Genomic DNA, 26,579 nt, shown 5'->3' with positions numbered 1-26,579 from the left:
CAGACTATCTTCCCACCTTTCGTAATGCCACCCTCAGGCTTAAAAGCATCCTGTCCTTTGGGTTTGGACTTGGGATAGACCTTGGCCTTTCCTTTACCCTTACCCTTACCCTTGGCTTTACTAGCAACAATCGGTAAAACAGGTTTGGACTTCTTCAAGTCCTGCTCCGCAGTCCTCAATGTATTTTGGAGCTCTGACAGGGATTTCACCATCGTGTTCATATTGACGTCCATTATGAACGGTGAATAAGAATCAGGTAGTGACTATAAAATTAAATCCACTTGTAAGTCTACATCTACGCCAAAACCCAAAGTCTCAAGCCTCCTTATGTGCCCAATCATCTTGAGCACATGAGGACCAACTTGGGCTCGCATAGTCATTTGGCTCCTAAATAGCGCCTTTGACATCTTATACGTCTCATGTCGAGCATTACTTTGAAAAAGCTCCTTGAGGTGAAGAATTATGGCATGTGCATCCATATTCTCATGCCGCTTTTGCAGCTCAGATGTCATTGATGCTAGCATAATACATTGAACATTATCAGCATCATCAAGGAACTTTTGATAAGTATCCTTAGTTTCATGAGTGGCATCAAGTATAGGTTCAGGCTCAGCCGGATAAGGCTTATTAAGGATATATAATTTCTTTTCAGACTTTAGTACAATCCAAAGATTTTGATACCAGTTTGAGAAATTGGATCCATCCAGCCTGTTTTCTTTCTCGATTATCGATCGCAGGTTGGTATTACTCATTTTTAATGAATCTACAAATGTAGAAAAACAAAAGTTATTATCATGTTTATTATTATTTAACAAGGTCTTTTATTAAATAATTGCTCCCATTATTTTCCTCAAGCTAATAGCCCTCACTATTAACCCGGGAAAGCCCACTAGCTTTCCTAATGGACTGAGATCCCATCTAGCCCATTTCAAACCTTCGCTTTGGCGAACAAGCCAAAATGGGTTGATTAGGTAAGCCAACAAACTTAACTTACACCAGTTGAAAGCTCCAACTACCAACCTCTAATGTAAACCAAGCCAAAAAGCCAATTACACAATTCAATGGCACCAATCAATGTCCTCAAGTGTAATTCTCAATATCAGTAGAGTAGACATTACATGTCACCACGTACACATAACATGTGTACTTCTCTACTATTGCCTATGATGAGCTTATCAACCTTCGCTTTGGCGAACAAGCAAAACTCATCATTTTAAGTCGACCCATTACCATTAAGGAAAACTCCAATGATGTTCAACCTCCCGCTGGTAGAAGTGTACCCTTCACTTTGGCGAACAAGGTTCCAATGAACAGTGGTTTGATTAAACTCATGATGATGGAAGGCATATGATTGACTTAATATACTTTAGTTGAGGGTTTTTGTTTTGTATGTCTCACCAGTTTTATCTTGTTTAGCATGTTATAGTCATAATATACACCATTAGCATGCATACTAAGCGTAAAATAAATGTGTTGGTATGTAGCCTTAATTAAAACCGATTCCCCGAGCCTAGAAGAATTGGTAGGTCAACCTAGGTTTAATTACAACTTTGCATTCTTCAAGTAATTTGCCTTCTCCTTCCTTCGCTTCTTCTTTTCAAACATTACACAACTTTCAAAATAAAATTCCAAATCTAATTTTACATATTTGAAAAGAAATCTCGAGTCACATTCGAGGGGAGTGAGATGAGAGAGAGAAGTACAATGGAAATAATAGAGAAAGGCAGGGCATGCAGGCCCTATTTTAGAATTAAATAATCCAAAATTAAACTAGTTCCAAAGGCTTATGCACCATACACCTTCCATATTCATATACAAGAATCACGCATAAAACAAAAAAAAAAAAAAAAAAAAAATAATTAATTTTTTTTATTAGGTTGGTAAATTAAAGTTACCCCTTATTTTTGGTAACGTATTTTAAGTCCAACAAGTTTTAAAAATTTCATTTTAGTCCCTTGTTAACGAGCCTCACTCAATTGGCCCTCCAAAATGTTTCTAGCATGCAGCAACATTTTTTAGAAAATTATGGATTAATAATTATCGCACAACAATGCGATCACGGCCCAAAATTCAGCTCATTGCATCTTTACGTGGGCTGCCCAAAAAATCTAGATTTGGTGCATGTTTTAACGCGCACTAGATCGGGGAGGGCATTTGCATGCGCAGCTGCTGGTGTGACAGCAGCCTTTGAACTATCACACAAGGCTGCTGCTGGTGCGGCAGCAGCCTTTGTGCCATCGCACAAGGCTGTTGTTGCCCCGTTTGTGGCAGCACAGCCCAAGGCCACATGTTGGAGTATGTGGTCAGCACCTCGCATGCACGACAACACGCAAGCAACAGAGCTGCTGTGCACTGTCACGCGTTTTAACCAGTGGCAGCGCGCATCTGCGTGCTTTTGCTGGTGGCTACTGCCGTGCGTTGCATGGCAGAGCACAACAGCAGGTTCTGCCCTCCCAACAATCCACTCATCATGTCAAGATCAAGTTTTATTTGACCTTGATCAAACCCACAATTCAAATCAGATGCAATCTCAATTAAACACTATATATCAACCGAAATAGAATTTTTAAACCAATTTGCCAGATTTTATAAAACTGGTAATACCGTAATTGGTTGAAAAAAATTCCAAAGCATCCAAACAAATATTAATTGACGTAAATACATAAAAATGGCTCTGATACCACTATTGGGTTTCGGATCAATTGCGTAGCAGAAAAATTAAAAAAATTCCGATCACAAAACCATAAAACCCAAAGATCATGTTAGGATTGTGGATTCAGAAGAGTTAAGAAGGTCAAACAGAGTTCGTCAACCGCCGAAGTGGTCTGCAGAATATGGGTCTAGAGAAGTCTCGGCTGGTGGAAGAAGAAAGTAAGAATATTTGTGGAAGAAGAAAGTAGCAGAATTTATTATTTAGAATGTTGGTTGTTAGTTAGTTAGCAGTTTGGCTATGAAATAAATAAAGTGTAGTGGAGGGGGTTTGTAGTCATTTCATTTCATAATTTTGGTTATTATCCTGTAGGTGTTTCGTTGTTATCTGTAAGGCTTATTTAAGGTCTGGACTCTTATGAATAAAGGAAGGAAGAATTAAATCAATCTCTTTTCTCTCTCTATATTATTGGAGGCTTGTTCCCTCATATAGAACAAATTAACTCTAACAGATCATTTTATGGATCTACATCAATTTAATATAAATAAAATGTATAAACAAAGTTCAATGTTATACCAGCATTTGGAGGCTCCTCCTATATTGATGTGAATTGTTTCCACTCCAAGTTAGGAGTGAACTCCCGGTATCCACACAAAGATGGGACAAACACTGTTGAGGAATTTTTACGCTAGGAAATTCACTTGACTATATGATCAAGATTCAGCAGAATTTTTCTTTGAGAGAAAAATTCTTTTCTCACAAATGGAGGCTCATAAATTTTAGAGAGAGAGGTGGCTGGGGTTTTCAGTTTTGCAAATTAATTCCTTAAATGATTTAATTTTAGTTTCACTTAAATAGTGCACACTAAAACCCTGTTCCAACTTGGAATAGCCATCTATTCTAATTGGAATATTGGAATAGATTCCCCTTTGAGCAAACATGGCATTTCAATTCAAATTTAAAATCAAATTTGAATTTCACATTATCAATATTAATATTAAATAATATATATTATATATATATAAACTAAATATTTAAATATACAATCTCACTAATTTAATTTCCATATGGAATTAAATTTAGGCAACAACTTTAGCAAATTTAATTGCACTGTGAGATTACCAAAATGCCTTTTCATCTCAAAAGACAAAAATAACCTTTCATCATAAATGACAAAAATGCCCCTCTCATGAATCTTATTCTTAATCTGTCTTTTAGGTGTGTGAGCCGAAGGCTCCTCATCATATCGATAGTGAATAGCATCGCGGTTGACAATCAATCAACCGTCCCACTAGACATAGACCAAGATTGGCCTCTAGCCAGACATCATGGTCACTCGATAGATACAGATTTAGTGAAACCTCTACCTATCAATGATATGGTTACCGTGCAATCAAATCCTTTCATTATCTATTATCTCAGCAAGGTCGAGGCACATACATAGTGTCAACCTTGGATATCCTTGATATCTCGGTATTCGGTTATTGGACCAACAACTGAAATAGATTGGATTAAGCAACTACTCAATCCCATAGTGGCCATACATTTAATGTCGTTGCCATCTACCGAATCACTCAGTGAAATAATTTCTCCCGTACTCAGGAGTGATGAATTCTTTGTCGATCCACCATAGTCTTGATACACTTCTCGATGTAGCTAATCACAACTGTTCTGAATAGAACTACATTGGGCTAGTGTCAAACGACACCAATTGGTGCACAAGGCACTTTAGTGATCTCAAGTTTAAGGATCACATGCACCACAATCCGTTAGAGGATTTATTCCATAGACACTGGGGTTACCATCTATGTGGAATCCTCTAGTGGGTTTGTCCAGTGAACTCGCATATGGCAAGCACCTATGGGTTGCACCAGATTGTCAGCAAACAACCTTGACAAGTGAGATTAGTCACTACCTTACGACAGGGTCGTTCAACACTATGATAGCCTTATCGTATTGTCTATGTCCTTGGTCAAAATAATACTGGGGCTACAGACATTTTTAGAATAGCCACCATATGTGATCATATGGTTCTCACTATCAAGATTTGAAACACTCAATACCCTCGTCATGGTCTTACCATCCTTAGGACATATATCATTTTCTTATATAAATATAATCAGATCACATGATATAGATAAATTGCCTTTATTGATAATTAAACATGATTACAAAGAGTCATTTACCATATTGGATTGGCTCTAGGGCACATACTCTAACATTGATGTGATGGCTAGATGTTCAATCAAAGAGTGAAGTGTAAACCCCACATCCCCTTACATGTAATTTTCTTTTCTGAATGGAAGGGTAAAATGATCATTTTGCATGCATTTCAAGATGTAGCCATTATATAGTGTAAGGGGTGATGTCATTGAAGAGAAATAAGTGTAGAATGGTCATAAAGCAGATTAATAGGGTTAAATGACTTAAATGGTAACCAAGGGTATAATGGTCTTTTCACACAAATCCATATGAATTAAGTATCCATAAAAGTGCACTAAGGGTAAATTAGTCATTTATCTAATGGGATTGCTTAATCAACAAGTGTTTAAAAGAAGTCAAATGGCATTAAATGAGTGATAATCATTATGTTGTGGTGGAATGACCATAACGCCCTTATATGAAAAATTTATGCCAAATGACCCTTATATCTAACTTTTAATGACCAATCACAATAGAGTATTAATGAAATAAACTATCTATAAGGTTTTAAGAGAGAAGAGTCAGCCTTGTACACCCCAAATGCATTATCTTCTTCTTCCTCACTCAAATCCACCATTAAAGCCACAAATCCAAGCATTTTCTTCTCAAATTTTCTTAGGGTTTTAAGAAAATTCTTGAAGGAGATCAAGATACACCTTAAGGAGATTCAATTTGAAGGGTTAAGGTAATCCCTAAAACCCTAGCTTGATCAGTTTGAATGTATTAAAGCAATTCCATCAGTGTTAATGCTTGTTGTAGGTGAAGGTGTTTATTTGGAGCCAAGGAGGAGTGTTTTTTTTTTTTTTTTTGTGTTTTGATTGCCAAGGTAAGGAGAAAACCTCTCTTTAAACTATGTTATCAACACTTAGGGTTAGTGAACCTTGATTTTTGTTATGTTAATTTGATGTATGAAGTTATGGTTTGTTTATGTATTGTTTGAATTGGTGTTGGTTGAGGTTTGTGTTGGAAAAGGAAGAGGATATTGCCACTAAAGAGATTTGTAGTTGGACGATGGTTGGCACTTGTTTGAATGTGAAAGGGAGGGTTTTATGTGACTTTTATGACTTGGTTTGTGTTTGGGAAATGCTTGAATGATAATTGAATAATGGGCATGCAAAAGAATGCGGCATCCACCCTCCAAATAAGAAATTCCGATTTTTTTTGGAAATTTGGTTAAGGCACCAAATAAATCCTATGGCCTAACATGAAAAAGAATGGTAAAAGACACATAGTGAAATTCCTTATATATCATGAAATTTTGAGCAAATTAAGAAAATGAGAAATATTAAGAAAATATTCATGACAAGGAATTTCGCTCAATTGACTAAAGATTTATGAAAGTGGTCATGGGTATATGCTAGATGAATGAACGTTATGAATGAGCGTGTCCATAAGTTTGCTATAAATGACATGTATGATGAATGAATATTTAATGGTTATGTATGTTCAAGGGAGATGTTATCCCTTATGAATGCATTCTAAATGATAACGTATATAGCCTAGTTTGGTTGACTTATGGAGGGTTTATGAAATGTTAAAGAAAGGTTTCCATGAGTCTCTTGGGGCGTAAGGCCATGATCAGAGTAATGGTATATGAGTTCCATGATACTCTTGAGGCGTAAGGCCAACACCAGAGTAATGGTATATTAGTTCCATGAGTCTCTTGAGGTGTGAAATCAAGATCAAAGAAATGGAAATTTTATGGAAACCATAAGTCCTTCGATGTGGTAATCAAGAACAAGGTAATGGTTTAAATGAATCCGATCGGTTCGTAAAGATAAATGAAATATCAAATACCTAGATAAAAGAAATAGGCATGTCCATGTTTCTGAATGTTGCATGAGTCATATATGTTTAGTGTTTTAGGATGTTTTAAATATACTATGACTTATGTGTATAAGAAAGTCAATTTGAATATCATGACTATGATTTATGACATTGACAACGAATAATATGTTGTGAATTTATGAATGTTTTTTATGTGTAAGAAATCCATGAAAGTTAGAATAGTCATATTCCCTTATTGAGGGATTAGCGCTCACCCCACGATGTCTATATGTTTTGTGATGCGTGTTTCCTACAACATGCAAATGTAGCAAGTATACTAGTCACACAAGTAATAGAGTGATGAGTGAGTATCGTTCCCACGAGGATTGTTGCTAAGCACTAAGTTTGCTACCATTTTCAAGCTGGAGCAATTGAATTCTTTTGGATTAAAGGGAGCAATTTAAACTATAACTAAAACAAAATTTACTAAAATAAAAGTAAACTATGAAAGCAAGATTTAAAATACGGATAAAATCAATTCAAACGAACGGGTAGGGTTTTGACTTCATTCAGACTCTATGGGTTAAACCTAAAGAATTAAACTAAATTCATATTCACATGCATTTATTGTAAATCGAACTCTCTAAAGTGTCCAACATACCTTCTCAGGCTATGTTTTCCTACTCTTCCCTATTNAATTGGTAGTAGTATCTAGAAACCATCGGATAAAGTTAGTTGATGCACCAGAATAAACATGGCTGGCCTAAGAATTGAATGATTGGCTAGGAGTATAGAGTCTACGACATCGATCAGTAGTATGATTTTGCAATCTACAAATTTGACATGGACCATGTGGATGCTTGTTGTTCTGACTAGTAAAGTCAACGATGTAGGGAGGAGTGGAGCTATTGTTGAAGATAAAGAAGGAGACTGTCGCATGATGGAGTTTGCTAAAGGAGGTTCTTATGCGCTTTTCAAAAGAATTTCATGAGCAACAAGTTGCCTGTGTAATTCATGAACTGGGATAGGTGTGGTTGAAGATTGAGTGCAGTGATTATACTGTGGTAGTCACCCCCAATGTTACGATAGATGATGATGATGCTAAATTCTGCTAGGGTAATCTAACGACTAGTGATTGCTAATTCATCCACAAGTGATTTGGCGCGCTGAAGATATGCACTGATAGATAAGTCATTCTTTTTCAATTCCTGAAGTCCTATATTTAATTGCAATTGACGGTTGTGAGAAACAAAGCCAAAAGTGATGGAGAGGGCTTACCATACTTGGAAGGAGGTAGAGATATTGATGACATAGAGGAAAACTTCTTCTATTAAAGAAGACAATAACCAAGAGAGAAGCATTTAGTCCTGTTGGAACCATGTTTGATATTCAGGATTAGAAATTTCTTGTGGTGCTGTGGTGGTAGAAGGAATTATTTTTGGCGGGGCATGTGAGGAGCCATCAATAAAACTGTTGAGATTCTGATAGTTAAGGAGAGGAAATAAATTGAGTTTTCCAAGCTAGAAAATTCTTTGTATTAAGCTTGAGAGATAAGGTGTGATAGGCATTTGGAGAAGAAGCAATGGGATTGGCCATAGTTATTTGAATGTTTGAAGGATCTTGAGATGCAATACTCACAACTCTGATACCATGTAAAGAAAGAAATGGGCTGGAAAATATTTTGTATTTCTCACGTATAGCTTGAATTACAATGTCAACATATAAAGAATTTGCATGAGAAGATAAGTAGCAGCTGTACAAGATAGTGACAAGAATAACAAGAATGAAATAACAAGAATGAAATAACAAGATAAAAAACTAAAAGAAGATTGTGATAAGTAGTTGCTGTGATTTGAAATTTGAATGAAGATAGATAAGGCTTAACTATAGGTATTAGGTGTAAGTCAATCCAGTAGTTAGGTGCACTTTGTAATTAGTTAAAGGTATTGTAAGGATAGTTTTGCAAAAGTCTTGGGTCAAGTTGCACAAGTTGCAACACGCAATATGGTCAATTTGCAATCAGTATATTTTTAGCTCATTGATTCAAGAAATCAAATTCTCACTTTTGCAGTTACACTTCCTCTTCGTCTAATTCTCTGTTTATTATATTTTATTTCAATTTTAGCTCCTTTTTGCTTTCTAGTAAAACCTTTCATGATATCAAAGCCTAGGACACACGTCCATGGCTAATTCAAGTCCTAAGTCTTCTATTTTTGCTTCGAAATCTAATGCAAAGTAGTTCAGAACTGGAGGCGTTCAAAATGCAACAGTTCACTCATCACTTCCCACTCTTATGGTAAAAGTGGGAGAGAAGAACTACAACTACTAGAAGTCACAGATCCTACCAGCTTTAGCTTCTCATGATCTAGATGGATTCATTACAGGTATAAATGCTTGTCCTCCTTTATTCGTGATGGAAAAATTGGAAGCAAGTGGTCAACTGTGCAAACAACCAAACCCTCAGTATTTTAGCTAGAAAAAGATTGATCAATTTCTTGCAAGTTGGTTGATCTTTCCAATATCAAAGTCAACATTCTGGCATGCGTCAAAATGCAATAGTGCCTATGAAATTTGGAACACACTTGAACTCCATTTTCAATCGTTTTCTAAAGCAAGAACATTATACTTAAGGAACATGTTACAAACTATGAAAATGAGACTCAAAGTGTGAATGAATAAGTCTTGAGGATGAAAGAAGTAGGATATGAGCTTAATGCAACTGGCGTACATATTGAAGATGAAAAATTGTTGATGTATATCTTAGATGGTCTAGGTGCTGAGTACGACGTTGTTGCAGCTAATCTTACCTCTAATATCAGTCATATAACATTTCAAGAGGCACAATTTTTCTACACAAACGTGAAATGAGATTAGAGAAGCAGAATAGTGCCTTAATGCATTTTCACGAACAAATGTCTTCTACTCTGTTAGCCTCTAAAAATAACCTTCCTGACAAGTCTACTTCTCTGCCTGGATCTACTTAAAACACTTCAAGATGACCTTTAAATTAGTCCTCAACTTTGTTAAATCCAGTTGTGGATAATTATCCAGAATCAGGAGTATTATTGCAGGCAAGACAACAAGCTCAAAATTTCAGTCTCGAAAATTCTGGATATCATCAATATTTTGATGAACCTTTAGTATTAGGTCATCTTGATGCTTTCAGATATGATTTTAATAGAGAAATTTACAATGCTTAGCCTCAAGGTTTTACTGTTGGTGGTTTTGCTTCCTTTCCCAGAGGCCGAAGCTAAGGCAGTGGGTATGGTAAGCCATGGCTAATGTGTTAGGTTTGTGGGAACCTGGATACTCTGCTCTTAATTGCTACCATAGGTTCAACTATGATTGCCAAGGCATTATGGTAGGTCCTTACAACAACTCGAGCCAATCTTTACTATATCCTATTGCTCAAGCTTAACCTGGTCAATCTGGATTTTCAACTGTGACTCTTGACTCAGCTCAAGCCTTAGTTGCTAATGTCAATTCCTATGCTCGACCCGTTACCAACAATGTTACTATTTTTCATGATTACTCGATGCATAGAGATCTGCTTTCCCTCAATTTGCATCTGGTGCTAGCTATACTCCTCAAGGACCTTCTTAATTTCAGAAATTTGCTCCTCATGTTTCTTTTAACACTGTATAACCTAAGATTGCACAAGCATCTTCTACCACAGATGCTATATTGGTCTCAGATGTTTCTGGTTCTAATCTTGCACCACCTTAGATAGTGAAAAACCAATCTTGGTACATGGACTCCGGGGCTTCTAATCACATGGTTGCTAACACTTCCAACATGGTGGCTCGAATGACATATCCTGGAGGTGCTAAAGTTTAAGTTGGTAATGGAGATTCCTTACCAATCACTCACACAGTTATGATGTTTCTCCCATCGTTTGATTCACATAAATAGTCCAACTTAGGAATATATTGTGTGTTCCTAAGATTGCTAAAAATTTACTAAGCATCTCTCAAATAACAAGAGATAACAATGTAATCGTTGATTTCTACTCTGACCATTGCTTGGTGAAGGATAAAAGCACCAAGGCTGTCTTACTCCACGATACTATCAAAAATAGACCTACCAGTTGGATTTTCCAACATCTGCCAACGTATCTACTACAAACTCCAAGCCTACTGTTTCATCCACTTTAGTACCTGTAGAATCTTCTTCATTATCGCATACAACTATAGTTANAACACTCAATCAAAGGTCAACCAAACAATATTACCAAGAAACCAACTCAAATAAGAGCAAAAGAAGAAACAATAACTACGTACCTCAAGTGGGGCGTTACATTACATACTATGAAAATGAGTCTTAACGTGTGAATGAATGTCTTAGGATGAAAGAAGTAGGATATGGGCTTAATGCAACTGGCGTACATATTGAAGATGAAAAATTGTTGCTGTATATCTTAGATGGTAGGTGCTGAGTACGACGTTGTTGTAGCTAATCTTACCTCTAATATCACTCATCTAAAATTTCAAGAGGCACAATTTTTCTACACAAAAATGAAATGAGATTAGAGAAGTAGAATAGTGCCTTAATGCATTTTCACGAACAAATGTCTTCTGCTCTGTTAGCCTTTAAAAATAACCTTCCTGACAAGTCTACTTCACTGCTTGGATCTACTCAGAACACTTTAGGATTACCTTTAAATCAGTCCTCCACTCTGTTAAATCCAGTTGTGGATAATTATCTAGAATCAGGAGTATTATCGTAGGCAAGACAACAAGCTCAAAATTTCAGTCTCGAAAATTCTGGATATTATCAATACTTTGATGAAACTTTAGTATTAGGTCATCTCGATGCTTTCATATATGATTTTAATGGAGAAATTTACAATGCTTAGCCTCAAGGTTTTACTGTTGGTGGTTTTGCTTCCTTTCCCAGAGGCCGAAGCTGAGGCAGTAGGTATGGTAAGCCATGGCTAATGTGTTAGGTTTGTGGGAAACTTATGAAGTTTATGAAGCTTCTCATATAGAAAAATGTATTTTTGTGGGATATAGTTTGGCTCATAAAGGATATCAATGTATGACCAGATCTAGAAGATTATATATGGCTAAGCAGGTTAGGTTTAATGAATATGAATTTCCATTCAAAACTCGTTTTGCTAGGAATCCATCTATTTCCAGTTCAGATTCGTGTATGGCTCCTTCTCCAGATTTGTCCTCTTAGGTTATTCCTTCTTCTACTCCTGGATTCAAGTGGGAATATGGATCTACTACCTTATCTGCTCCTACTAGTAATATGCCTCAGCACCCAAAGTCACCTGAATTTAAATTTGCAGCAACATCTCATTTTTCTCAATCTCCTCTTGACAACTCTCATATGTAGCTCTCTTCTCCTAGTTTAGCTAAGGAAACTCAGTCTCCTGTCAGTTATCCACTAGACTGTTCTAATTCTCCCTAACCTAACTATGATGTCTCTTCTCATACTCCTCAACTTGAAGTTGTTCTTCCTCTGTCTAAGTCACAAAACTCAGCACAGTCACCACATTTGGTCTCTTTTTCCTCTCCTGGTCTTCAACTTGAAGTTGTTCTCCCTCTTTCTCAACCACAAAACATAACACACCCACAACAATCTGCACCACCAAAACAATCTACTCAGTCACAATAGTCTGTTTTCTTCCTAATGTTCATCCCATGCTCACCAAATCAAAGACACATCAGACTCAGTCCATAGCTCAAGCTCTTTTATCTACACATGAAATTCTTAAAGAACCAAGAAATGCCAAGAAGCGCTAGCTAATCCTGAATGGAAAGCAACTATGGACAATGAGTGTCAAGCCTTACTAAACAATAAAACTTGGGCATTAGTCCCATATGAAGAAGGTATGCATGTTGTCGAAAGCAAATGGGTGTTCAAGACTAAGCTTAACACATGTGGATCTTTGCAAAAATATAAAGCCAAGTTAGTGGCCAAGGGGTTTCAGCAAACCCTAGCCTAAATTACTTTGATACTTTTTCTCTGGTGGTAAAGGTAGCCACAATCTGCATTATGTTATCTTTAGCAGTCCATAATGCTTGGGAAATCCAACAACTTGATATCAACAATGCATTTCTCATTGGAGACCTCACCGAACAAGTGTTTATGAAGCCTCCAAAGGGGTTCTCATCCATAGATCAACCTCACCAAGTTTGCAGGCTATGAAAAGCTCTGTATGGTCTCAAATAGGCCCCTAGGGCCTGGTTTGATAAGCTGCGTCATACACTTCTAGCTTGGGAATTTCATAATAGCATCTCTGATGTAAGCCTCTTTTATTATTGTAATGAATCTACTGTGGCGTTTTTATTGGTGTATGTAGATAGCATCCTGGTTACCAGCAATGATCCAACTCTTATTACAAAAGTAATTCATGATCTCAACATTTAGTTTGCACTTAAAAGACTAGGACCAGTACATTACTTAGGCTTTGAAGTGAAGAGAAATTTTACTAATCTGCTGCTTACTCGGACCAAGTATACATATGAGCTGCTTGCCAAAGCTAATATAGAGGGCTGCAAGCCGTGTGTCACACCCATGGCAATTGGAACCAAGCTGAGCAAAGAAGATGGCGAGTTATTTGAACAACCTACTCTCTATAGGAGCATTATTGGTGGACTTCAGTACCTTACATTATCAAGACCTCAATACCTTACATTATCAAGACCTCAAGACCTAACTTAGCTTTCATTATTGGCAAGCTAAGTCAGTTCTTACAAAATCCCATCGTTCTTCATTGGATAGCATATAAGTGAGTCCTATGGTATATTCAAGGCACCTTACGTCATGGTATTGTCTTAAAAAAGCACTCTCATTTTTAGCTTGAGGCCTACGTTGATGCCGATTGGGCCAACGACATTAATGATCGATGCTCTACAAGTGGCTATGCAATCTTTCTTGGTAATAATCCAGTTCAATTGAGCCCAAAGAAGCAGAAGGTAGTATTGTTGTCATCCACTGAGGCTGAGTATAGAGTCCTAAGTCAGGCAGCCATTGAAGTAGTTTGGATTCAACACTTGTTCAAGGAATTGGGCATTGAAATCAAACATATTCCTATAGTGTGGCTTAATAATATGAGCATAGGCACATTGCCGTCGAATCCTGTGTTTCATGCCTGTACTAAACACATAGAGATTGATATTCATTATGTGCGAGAACTTGTTGTTGAGAAGCAACTTACTGTCCACTATGTTGCTTTTGAATATCAGAAAGCTGATATTTTAACTAAGTCTTTGTCTGATACTTGGTTTAGTATGTTACACGAGAAATTGAATGTTGGTTCTGAATTACCGGCAGATATGTCACATGAAGTATCTAAGTAAGTGTTGTATCATATTCTTGCATATCATCAACCAAGTGCTACAAATTTACGGAAAGATGTTGTAAAGGAAAGTTGTTGCTCTTAAGGAAAATATTTGAGATAAAAGATGGTCTAGTTTATGGGCGAATATTGAAGATAAAAGTAGGAAACCTGAAGCTTACAAGCAAAACGATGAAGACAGAAGGTTGAAGATAAAAGAAGGTCCAGTTTATAGGACAGTATTGAAGATAAAGTTCAAAAACAGCAGGTTCAGCTTAAGAGGGGATATTTGGTGTAAGTCAATTCAATAGTGAGGTGCACTTTGTAATTAGTTAAAGGTACTGTAAGGATAGTTTTGTAAAAGTCTTGGGTTGAGATGCACAAGTTGCAACCCAAGTTGCAACACGCAATATGGTCAGTTTGCAATTAGTATAAAAAGGCCGATAAGCTTGTTAGCTCATTTATTCAAGAAATGAAATTCTCACTTTTGCAGTTACACTTCCTCTTCGTCTAAGTTCTCTGTTTTTTTTTTTTATTTCAGTTTTAGCACTTTTTTGCTTTCTAGTAAAATCTTTCAGTAGGTATCTTGTCTAGACTTGAACAAAAGACCCCTTGGGTATAGCTAACTTTAGTGGCTAAAGGGTTTGCCATTAGGCCACAAGGGGAGAGGTTTGTTCTGTTGCATTTTAAAAGTGCTTATAAGATTTTAAATAAACTATTTTGTGGCTTATTGGAGAAGCTCTGTTCCATAAGTTCTTTTTGAGCTTATTTGGAGTGTTGAAATTTCATAAATATCCCACCCGATTTTATAATTTTGACTTGAGTTATTGTTGTATATTAAAGCCCTTTTTGGTAAAATAATATGAGAAAACTCTTTTACATTTTCTTAACTAAACAACTATAGAGTTTTCACTGCAGCTCTTTTTTAATAAGCTCTACTCAACAATGTTGTACCAAAGGGACTCGAAATATAGTTGAATTTTTTAATGATGGTAAGAAACGTTTATATTTCTTTTAAATTTAGACTTTTATCTCGTAAATATTAAAAATACAACATTTTTGTTTTGATGTTAGTTGACAATAGGAAACTATTTTTTTAAGGTACTTGAAGTATTCAAACCCACAATGGAGTCTGTCTAATTCTCAGCACCGCATAACACCCTACAAGCCCTATAGACCAAGGTAATTGCACAAATGTGGCAAGTAACTCTCCTGCGACTCGAAGACAAGATCCCTTGAGTATGGCTTACTTCAATGACTAAAAGGTTTGCCATCCAACCATAAGAGGAGAGGTTACAATAGCAAACTATTGATCATAAGTGGAACCAATAAACATGATTGAGTTTAAAACAGAAAAATGTTGATGTCCACATTATATGAGATTGGGATGATTGAAATTAACTTCTATAAATGAATGAGACCCCGTACACTCAATTTGATTAATTGATAATAATAGTTTAAAATACCTAAAATTATGGAGACTGATTCAATTAAGTAATGAATAATATTAATATAATTAATTAATTAATTAATAGAGTTATAAACATGTTCCCACCCAAGAAATGGTCCATTGACAAATTCATACCTACCCACTTGTTAAATCCCTTTTTACTACCTAGAGCAGAAATCTGTTAACAATTTTCATTGTGATAAAGAGTAGTATGGTCATAAGACATTTTTAATAAGGGTAAAATGGATAGTTAACTATTAAAGTTCATTTAGGCAACTTCAAAATCTTCATATCACATAATTAATCAAGGTCTAAAGTAGCACAATGATATCTCAGTAACACATGGAATGACATGTTGATTAACATTTAACCAAATAATAATGTTTAATTGTCTCACTATAATATCATTACATGTTACCAATTATGATTACATGACATAATTAATATAACCATTATGATTGTATTGTATTGTATATATTGCGAAATTAGTATACAAACAATTTTTTGTATTTTTCCTACATAATTTACCTCTATCTGTGTTGTAGAAATACTCATATCCCAATCTGAGCAATATTGAAGTATGACAATGACTATACCGATGCATGCATAACATCAAACTAGTGTTAGGAGCCACACAATATGATTTAGCGTGCATGACGTCGACGCTCGGGCCAATTCCAATTATGAATATTTAATAAAGTAATGTTACACCCTCACAAACTTTCTCTCACAACCCTGATGTAAAAACTCGCAATTGGTCGGCCGCAATTTATCAATTGGGACCCATTACGACCTAACCAATTGCGAGCTACCACGTCGGGGTTGTGAGAGGAAGTTTGTGAGAGAAGGTTGTGGTTGTAATATTTTCCTATTTAATACGTACATATATGTCTCTTTCCTTAAAAAAATAAAATAAAATAAAAAATAAAATAAAATTCTTGTATTGATCTTAACCAAGTTATAATGAATAAACCACCACCGGATGGCCTAATAGTAAAAAAGCAAAAGAGAATTTAATATGGTCTCTCAAGTTCGAGTCTCCTTAATTGTAAAAGAGTAAGAGGATGATCTAACATGGTCTCCCGAATTCAAGTCCTCACAGTTGCTAATAGGGATGGCCAAGGTTAGAGTCCCTATGGTTGCTAATAGAGACGACCACTGGAGCTCTTACCCGCTAGTAGTTCCAAGGCCACAGAGGATTAGTTGAGGTGCATGCAAGTTAGCATGTTCGAGTCCCCACAGTTACTAATAAGGATGGCCAGTGGAGCTCTTACTTGGTCGTTGATTCCAAGGTCCTTGAGGATTAGTTGAAGTGCATGCAAGCTGACCTCTTCGAGTCCCCAAGGTTGCTAACAAAGGTGGTCACTAGAGCTCTTATCCGACCGGTAGTTTCAGGATTCTGGAGGGCTAGTTGAGGTACGTACATGTTAGTCCGAACACTCATTGTCATTACCAAAAAAAAAAAAAAAATTGTAATGATTATCACTTGTCATGGACAGACCTACATTCTGATGAGTAAGGGCTGCTAACCCCAATTTGGTTTTATTTTTTATTTTGACTATCCTGTATGTATTGAAATTTTTAGATTTTACCCCACTGATTTTCTTTTCCTCTATTTTATATTATCTTATCCTCAATTTGTCCCCTTTAAAATTTATTTATGGTCCGTCCCTGCCATGTGACATTATTATACGAAGAAAAGAGGGATCTTGGGTAAACTAGGAGCTGAAAGAAGGCCATGGATTCTGTAACCAACCGGAAAGAAAAAAAAAACGGTGATTCCATTGTGTTTTCATTTAAACTACAAATTGAACTCAGCTAAGAAGTGACAGTTGAATATTGAAGAGGATGGTCAGTTTTAGCCCTATTCTGACTCGGCAGCAGTTAGATTGACACGACCCGCCTCGACCCTCCCTACCCCATAAGCTCCAGGCGCACCTATGAGACTCGGGTAGCCGAGACGTGCCGGTTGAGAATCTAAAAAAAAAAAACCTGTATTCTAAATACGTTTTTCATAAAATCATTCACTTGGATTCGTTTTGAAAGCATAAACACATAAGATATATATATGTATACATTTGAAAATCTGAAAGCTAACTTGTACGTTCATAAAATCCAAAAACGGATGGTATCAGATATTCATATCTTTTATAATCAACACAGGAGATAAACATAAGGATAAAACATAATTCTGTAGCGGTAACAAGCATGACATTTTTACACACATGATGAGTCGATGACGTAAGGGCCCAACCTCGAGAGGAATCACTCTTCAGCACGACTGTTCCTGTGAACCTGGGGAAAAGGTTCTAAAAATGGGTGAGCTGAAATACTCAGTGAGTGGGGGATTGGGGAGAGTTTGCAAAACATTCTTCAATAATAGTCATGGCATGCAATAATTCTTATGAAATCCTGAAAACAACATGTTTCTATGAACGTATTATTGAAGTAACTAAATAATTCTTGTATGCATGTATAACTCGTTTTCTAAAATTGTTCTAAGTACTGTAATCTCATCATTTAAGCTGAAAACAAATTCTGAATTATAGCTCATCATTAAATACTTAAAATTCTTTTTCTCGAAACTTAAAACATAACTGTAAGTGCTTATGCTTCTGGAAACAATATTTCCTGTAAGGCATGCTGCAACCATCTATGTCATCACTTAGGAATGCATATGATTATGAAAATAATAACTCTACTATTCATGCTGCAAACATCCAAACCATCATTAAATGAACACTCATGATTGACAAAACAAAATCTGGTAACTAAATTTATAACTGTTGTAATGATATAAAATTGAAAACTGATTATGATGTTAATAACAGAAAACTCTCACCGCAACTGGTACCCTCGGGGAAATCTGTCTTACCTGATGGGCTTCCCGCACGCAAGCAGAGCAAGGGATGTACCTGCCATACCCGGCAAGATCTATCATCGCGTGGGCAGAGCTACTGAAACTGTCAAACCTGGCAGACCACTCAACGCCCAGGCAGAGCTAATAAAATCGGTCATACCTGGCGGACCACTCAACACCCAGGCAGAGCCAATAAAATCTGTCATACCTGGCGGACCACTCAACGCCCAGGCAGAGCCAATAAANAAAAAAAAAAAAAAAATTGAACAGTAGTACTATTTAGTACTATTCTTGGGAGAAATTTTGGTTTAATTAAGAGTGCTGCGAGTACTTGTTTCAAAGGAAACGAAATTCTGAGCAAGACTAGAATCTAGCCCCACCCTCTCGTCATCAAGTTCGATCATTTAATAGTGTTTTTGGTCAATTTCTTGTTCTTGATATTTTAATTTAACAAGTCAGAACATCAAAATTAAATTAAAAAAAATTAAAAATTAAAGACGGCTTCTCTTCTTTAATTTTATAAATTATTCTTTAAATTCATAATAATTGTATGTTACATCTTTGAGTTTTCTAATTCTATACATGTTTTCATCGGAAAAACAGAAAATTGGAAGAATTCCCGGAACTTGAACTGAGCTTTCAAGCCGCCCCACTAATTGCCCTTCTTCCTTTGATTTTCTTTGACTACTTTAGCTCTCTAAGTAAACTGTTTGTTTGTAAAAGATCGACTTTATTAATTAGCATGGCAAACCGAAGTTTCTTTTGATCTTTTCTTTATCTCTTAGCAATCCAACAAGTTATTCATGGCTGAAATTAGTTATATTTATGTTTTACTATATATAAATTTTGTGAGTGCAGATTCGCACGAGAAGGAAGGAGGTAAGTTCATGTACTTCTTCACTCCAAGGGATCGGAAGTACCCACACGGAAACCGGCCAAAACGACAGGCCGTCGACGGATTTTGGAAGGCTCGTGGGGTTGATTATCCGGTTACAATAAACAATATCAAAGTAGCAAGCAAGAGGTCACTGGTCTATTATAATGGCAGCAATAAAAATTCAACAAAGACTAACTGGATCATGTATGAATATGTAATGGATCAACATAGCACTCCAGCTGCAAGTAAACCTACTTACAGCAAAACAAGTCAGGCAGCCGCTTCGAGATCAAATGCCACTCCTGATGACAGCAATATGAATGTAAATTATCGTTCTTTAATTTGGTCTAATTATTGAGATTTGTTCAAGTCAAGTATCCCAACCCGCATGTAATAATATAAATATTGCTTATTTTTTATTTTTTGGGCAGTTGGACGAATGGGTTTTGTGCAAGGTCTACTTGAAGAATCACAAATCAGAGAACAAGAATCAAGCAGCTAGTAGCAGTGGTGCTAGCTCTATTAGCTCGGAGCCTCAAATGAAAGGAAATGATGGGGGCAATTTGCAGCATAATCTTGATTCCGCAATCCCAATGGCCTCAATGCTGCAAAGAACTCATCAGAATGTTGGTAATAATCGCAACGTTGCGCCTCTGATGCAAAACGCGTTCAATACATCAAATTATGTTGGTTCCAGAAGCTCGGCGCCTGCAATGCAAGGAACAAACGGAGGTGATGCCACGGATAGTGGCGGCTCTACCAATTCAGTGCAGATTCATGTTGCCGGTTCTGGTAGCTTTGCGCCTCTAGTACAAAGAACAGATGATCAATCCGTCGTGGCCACCTCTGAGCCTGTTCTTGATAATTATGCATCAGTCTTTCCTCGTCTTGATGAGTGGCAACATCCTGATCTTCCTTATTTTGAAGAAAAGAAACCAGATAGTCCCAAATGACTAGCATAGTAAACTTAGTATGGAATTACAGTAGTCATAGTCGTCTTCTTTTTATTGATTGTTACTTAATTAGTTCCTTATATTTTTCACTTTCGGATTGCAAAGTTATTGTTTTCATTATTTTTATTGTTGGTTTTGTGGGGAAATATTAAATTGATAATCTGTGCACTGTGCTCACCAAACCAAAAAAAAAAAAAGGAAAGAAACTCTATTTTTTTTATATATATATATAAACTGTTAAAACCCTATATAATATAAAAAATTAACCTTGCTTAATTATGCTCAATTAGGTTTTTTATTTAAAGCATTTTTTCTCAATTTCTTAATTGAAGATTTAGAAGATTTAGATTAAAGGAAAACTCTTTAAACCCTAGTTAATACAAAAAATAACCTTGCTTAATTATGTTCAATTGGGGTTTTTATTTACACCATTTTTTTCTCAATTTCTTAATTAAAGATTTAGAAGATTTAGATTAAAGGAAAAACTCTTAAAACCCTATTTAATACAAAGAATAACCTTGCTTAGTTATGTTCAATTAGGGTTTTTATTACCCCATTTTTTCTCAATTTCTTAATTAAAGATTTAGAAGATTTAGATTAAATGTTAAAAATTAAAACAAAAATATAAAAATAAAGTACAAATATATTTGAAAATTATTATGTTATTTATAGAAATTTTCATTAAGGTTAAAATTATTTAAAAGAAAAATTAAAAATAAAAGATATTTATCAATATGATGGGAGCTAAAACTCACTTCCCGTTTTGAATTGAAGACAAGTTAACTATCTCTGGGTGGTCAAGTGGTTTGATAAGGACTCTTTGATGTATTACTCAAGAGGTCATGAGCTCGAGTCCTTCATCGATTGCTAATAGGGGTAGTCATGGGAGCTTTTATCCAGTCAGTAGTTCTAAGGGTTCCAAGGTCTCGAGGGATTAATTGAAGTGTGCGTAAACTGACCCAGAGGCTCCGGACACATTGTTCATAAAAAGTAAAAAAATAAATAAAACAAAAATTGAAGATGAGTTTGAATGATAAAATATGTGAGAATAAAGAATCATACCTGTTCATTTCTTATTTGTCTACCAATGGGCCCATCGTCGTTGTTGGGAATTTCATGTTAAGGACATGTATCTTTTTCTAAATTATTTTATTTTTATATTATTTAAATATAGAATGGGATAAGGATGAAGTATTGTTAATTCTAACGATAAAAATTGGTCAGTTTGCAATTAGATAGATGGGATTCATAGTGAGCAGGCGGGACCTATTTGTAAATTAACCAATTACAAGCTATTATGCTAGTATTGTGAGAAAAAATTTATGAGATTGAGTTGTAAATATAGTATTACCCTTTAATTCTAATTTAACCATAACTTGATATGGACTGAGTCCAACAACTCAGAGGCTTCTAGGACCTGCCTTTTATTCTTTACCTATAAGTCAAATTGTTGGTGATGCTTGAACCTTCTTTCCCAGGAATTTGAGTATTTCCTGGTACTGAGCTGGAGTAAAGATGTTCATAGGTTTGCTTACAGAGGCAGAATTTTGTTGCTGATTATCATGCACATCAGATTCACTGTGATTTGCAATAGGAGTCTTGTAATTAGATCCTTTCTTTAGCTTATTTCTCTGTTAGCCTTCAGGGCATCTATGTAGCTTCTAACAATAATTGATTGTATGATTTGTCAAATGACAATCCATAGATTTCTTCTGTTTGGTGCTTTGAGTTTGGTTATTTGGAGCCTTATGAGTAAAAGAAGCTGAAACTTCATGTTGATTGTTGATAGTGTTTGTAATTCCTCACTGTTTCTCTTCTTGATTGAGCATTGAATAAACAATATTAATTGTTGGTAATGGATTCATCAACAAGATAGAATTTTGGATTGCCGAATAACTCTCATTTAGACCCATAAGAAACTGCATAACCTTTTGGGTTTGTTCATGCTCTTTGGTGACTTTAGAAACAAGACAAGCACAGCTAGCAGGCTTAAGCATATTCATCCCAAAGAATCTTCAATCTTGTATAGTAAGCAGGAATCGTGGACGTACCTTGCTGAATTGTAGCAATCTCCTTCATGATTTAATAGATTCGCGATCCATTTATCTTGTTATAGGTCTCTTGAAGATCTTTTCAAACTATGGTTGCATTTTCTCCATAAATGACCCCAGCAACTAAATCTGTTGAAATGGTATGGTCATAATCCAAGACCTAATTGTCGCATCACCTCGGTCCTATTGCTGAGCTTGAATAACTTTTGAAGGACGCATAAAAGATCCATCGATAAACCCTAGCTTATTTTTGGCCAAAAGAGCAATTCGCATTGCACAACTCCAAAGCCCATAATTGTCTGTTCCAGTCAAAATTTGTCCAACAATTCGACTACCAGGAGTGTCGGAAGGATGCAAATAGAGTGGATTGGTATATTTGTCACCATTATCGCTCCTCGAACACTATTACCCTCAACTTCATTCATTTTCGACCAAGATTAATTCAAGAAATCTATCCGCTACATGAACTACGATTAGTTTTAGCCCTATGCTGGCTTGGCAGCAGTTAGATATTTCACAATGAACTAAATCCGGAAATTAAGGTGTGAATTTAGGTAAGTTTTTCGATTAACTGTCTTTCCCTCCAAAACATTATAAATATAATCCAACGAACTGTTTGACACGCACCCTCTCATTGGCTGATTTGATCATAGCTCTAATTCAAAAAAAACAAAACTTCAGAAATAACAATAACTCTCGATCTTCTTTCTTCTACAAGAATATTTTCCGAAATATCAGTTCGCTTCTTTAGAATTCATCGAACATCATATCAAGAAAGACATAATGACAGATCGAGGGAGGTGAAAATAATTGAAAAAGGAAAAAGAAACTGAATTTTATTCCCCAGGAAGAATTCGTGAACTATCATTAAGGAATGGTAGAGCCTTTATTTATGATAGATGATTCTAGAAATTTAAGGCCACATTATAACAAAATAGAAAATATCTTATCCATGAAAATGATTAAAAAATAATAATTGAAATTTATATATACTTTCATAAATAATAGGGTACTTATATTTGTAAACCAAATAGAATTCCTAAAATAAATGGAAATACAACTCCTAATTAATTAATTAGAAGATAAAAGATATATATATCAACAAAATTTAACAATAATTTTCCTCTTTGTTTAATTAATTGAAAGTTCAAGCAGAAACATGGCATTCCCATCCGAGTATAGGTTCAATCCAGCTGACGAAGCACTGGTGGTCGACTACCTAAAGAACAAAATCTTGAATAATGCTTTGCCTTGCAACATCATTCAAGAAATTAATCTTTACGATTATCATCCTCAACAACTATACTGTTCGTCTTCTTTAATTAGTTTAGTCCTTCCTTTTTCAAGTTTCTCTTCATTAATTTTTGTTATCTTGCCATGGGTTTAATCCTTTTTTTTTTTTCCTTTTCAAGTTGATTTTTTTCTGTTTTTGAGCATTATTAGAACATGAAAATTTAATTAAAAAAAAAAAAAAAAAGAATTCAAGACCGCTTCTCTTCTTTAATTTCATAAATTTACTGTTTAAAATTCGTAATTATTGTATGTTACATCTTTGAGTTTTTCATTAGAATTAATTTGTCGCATAAAAAGAATATTATTTTCTAATTCGTACAAGTTTTCATCGGAAAAACCGGAAATTTGAAGAATTCCCGGAACTTGAACTGAGCTTGAAGCCGCCCTACTAATCGCTCTTTTTCTTTGATTTTCTTTGACTACTGTAGCTCTAAGTAACGGTTTTTTTGTTTCTCTCTTAGCAATCCAACAAATTCTTCATGCTTAAATTAATGATATTTATGTTTTATTAATATACAATTCTGTGAGTGTAGATTCGCACAGAAGGAAGGGGGTAAGTTCATGTACTTCTTCACTCAACGGGACCGGAAGTACCCACATGGAAACCGCCAAAACGACAGGCCGTCGACGGATTTTGGAAGGCTACTGGGGTTGATCATCCGGTTCAGTAAACAATATCAAAGTAGCAAGCAAGAGGTCCCTGGTCTATTAATGGCAGCAATAAAATTCAACAAAGACTAACTGGATCATGTATGAATATGTAATGGATCAACTAGCACTCCAGCTGCAAGTAAACCGACTTACAGCAAAAAAAGTCAGGCAGCCGCTTCGAGATCAAATGCCACTCCTTGACAGCAACATGAAGGTAAATTATCGTTCTTTGATTTGGTCTAATTATTGAGATTTGTTCAGTCAAGTATCCCAACCCGTATGTAATAATAAAATATTGCTTATTTTTTATTTTTGGGCAGTTGACGATTGGGTTTGTGCAAGGTCTACTTGAAGAATCACAACAAAGAACAAGAATCAAGCAGCTAGTAGCAGTGGTGCTAGCTCTATTAGCTCGGAGCCTCAAATGCAAGGAATGATGGGGCAATTTGCAGCATAATCTTGATTCCGCATCTCAATGGCCTCAATGATGCAAAGAACTCATCAGAATGTTGGTAATAATCACAACGTTGCGCCATTTATACAACGGAATGACGGGGGCAATCTGCAACAAATCTGATTCCACAGTTCAATGGCTTCAATGCAAAGAGCATCACAATGCTGGTGGTTATCAAAACTTTGCAACATTCCTGCAAGGACTGATCTCATCATCAATATAATTTGCAGAGTTATGGTGGTCCTATCAACGTCTTGCTCCATTGCAGATAACATCATAATTTTAGTTCACTAAACTGCACAGCCAATGGAAGCAACTAATTATCATAACGTTAGCTCTACAAACTTTGTTCCCTGATACAAACTCAATACAATGGGCAACATGATGTTGGTTCCATAGGCATTTCGCCTTCGATTCAACCAAACGAGTGCAATGCCGCAAATTACGTTGGTTCAAACTGCGTGGCGTCTGCAGTGCAAGGAGCTAATGGATGTGATGCCACAGATAGTGTTGATTCTACCAATTTTGTGCCGATAATTTTTTGGTACGCCTAGCTTTACGCCGCCAATGCTAAATGATCAGTGCAATGTGGGAGACTAATAGTTCCATCAACTCTGAGCCTTTTGTTACTGATTTTGATGTTGATCTAATCTTTATCTCCAGCTACAAGATCTTAATCTTTATCTTCCTAATTAATTAGTGAGCTTAGTAGGGTCATTAGTCGTCTTCTTGTTGTTGTTTTTTATTAACTATTGTTACTATAATTAGTTCTATATATATATTTTAAATTGCAAATTTTTGTTTTAATTTTATTTTAAACTTCTCTTCTCTACCAAAAAGGACCGCATCTTGCGCATTAAGCTCATAGCAAGAACTTTAATATAAGAAGCTTTAATATAAAACATCAATGGTGATGAACAACAAGGAAAAGAAAAATTACAAGTTGGGAAGAGGCAATTATGTATTGTAGAAACTTTCATGGCAAGTTTATGAATTATGATAGATGATTTACAAATTAGGGTACATTTTATTAATTAAAAAAAAATTTAACTTATAATATGCCCCCATTTACTTGGAGGAAAAAATAATCTAGAATATGTTAACTCCGTAATTAAGGTTATCTGAGTTGTATACGAAATACAACTCCTAAACTGAATAAAAAAAGCCAAAAAAAAAAAAAAAAAACTCTGAATTTATTCGTAGAGAAATAATTTATACATAAACAAAGCTTAAGTAGTTTTTCAACATCAATTCTTCCAGCTACAAGGAATTTCATATTCCCACTGGGGTATAGGCAGTGGCGGATCCAGGATTTTTGTTGAGGGTAGGCCTACGCGGCTCGGTCGTTGTTTGCTAAACAACTAGTAAAAACTTTAAAAAATCATGAAACCTTGAGCAAAGAAAATAATACAATATCAAAAACCCGAGAAAAAAGAATGCAATAACATAATACTTTCTTATTTGAATAAATTCATAAGAAGCAAAATTTTGAGTAAATATGTTAAGTAAACCTTGAGCAAAACCATCTTTCAAATTTTTTTTTTTTTTTTTTTTTTTTACTTCCAAAGATTATAATATAAATTTTTATGATTTTAACCAAATCTAACATATGGTAAAGTCAATCAAAACTTAAATCAAGTCAATATTGCATTAACTTTATATATGAATTAATAAAAAAAAAAAATCTTGATATAAATATAGATAATAACTCAAATTTCTTTATTTATTTTGAGTAGCAAAACGGTGACGTTTGAAATGTAGGAAAGTAGTGAGTGAAGGGTGAAGAATAACGTATTTTAAAATATAGTTAAAGTTTTAATTTGATAAAGTAAATTCATTCTTAGATACAAAACATAAAATAAACTCACAAGATTCATATATTTTCCCCTCAAATTAGAATAAAAAACCTCCAAAAAAAAAAAAAAAAAAGTATGATTCAACCCTAAAATAAACTAAATTGAAATGAACAATATACATACCTAAAATTGATAAAACAGAAAACAGAGTTAATTGTGACATCTTAAGTAGTGAAAGCTTCAACAATTTCAATCTTATAAGTTTTAAGATTGACTAGTATGAGGAA

The sequence above is a fragment of the Pistacia vera genome, unplaced genomic scaffold (genome assembly GCF_008641045.1).
Source record: "Pistacia vera cultivar Batoury unplaced genomic scaffold, PisVer_v2 Contig890, whole genome shotgun sequence".
NCBI lineage: Eukaryota > Viridiplantae > Streptophyta > Magnoliopsida > Sapindales > Anacardiaceae > Pistacia > Pistacia vera.
This window is presented reverse-complemented; position numbering follows the sequence as displayed.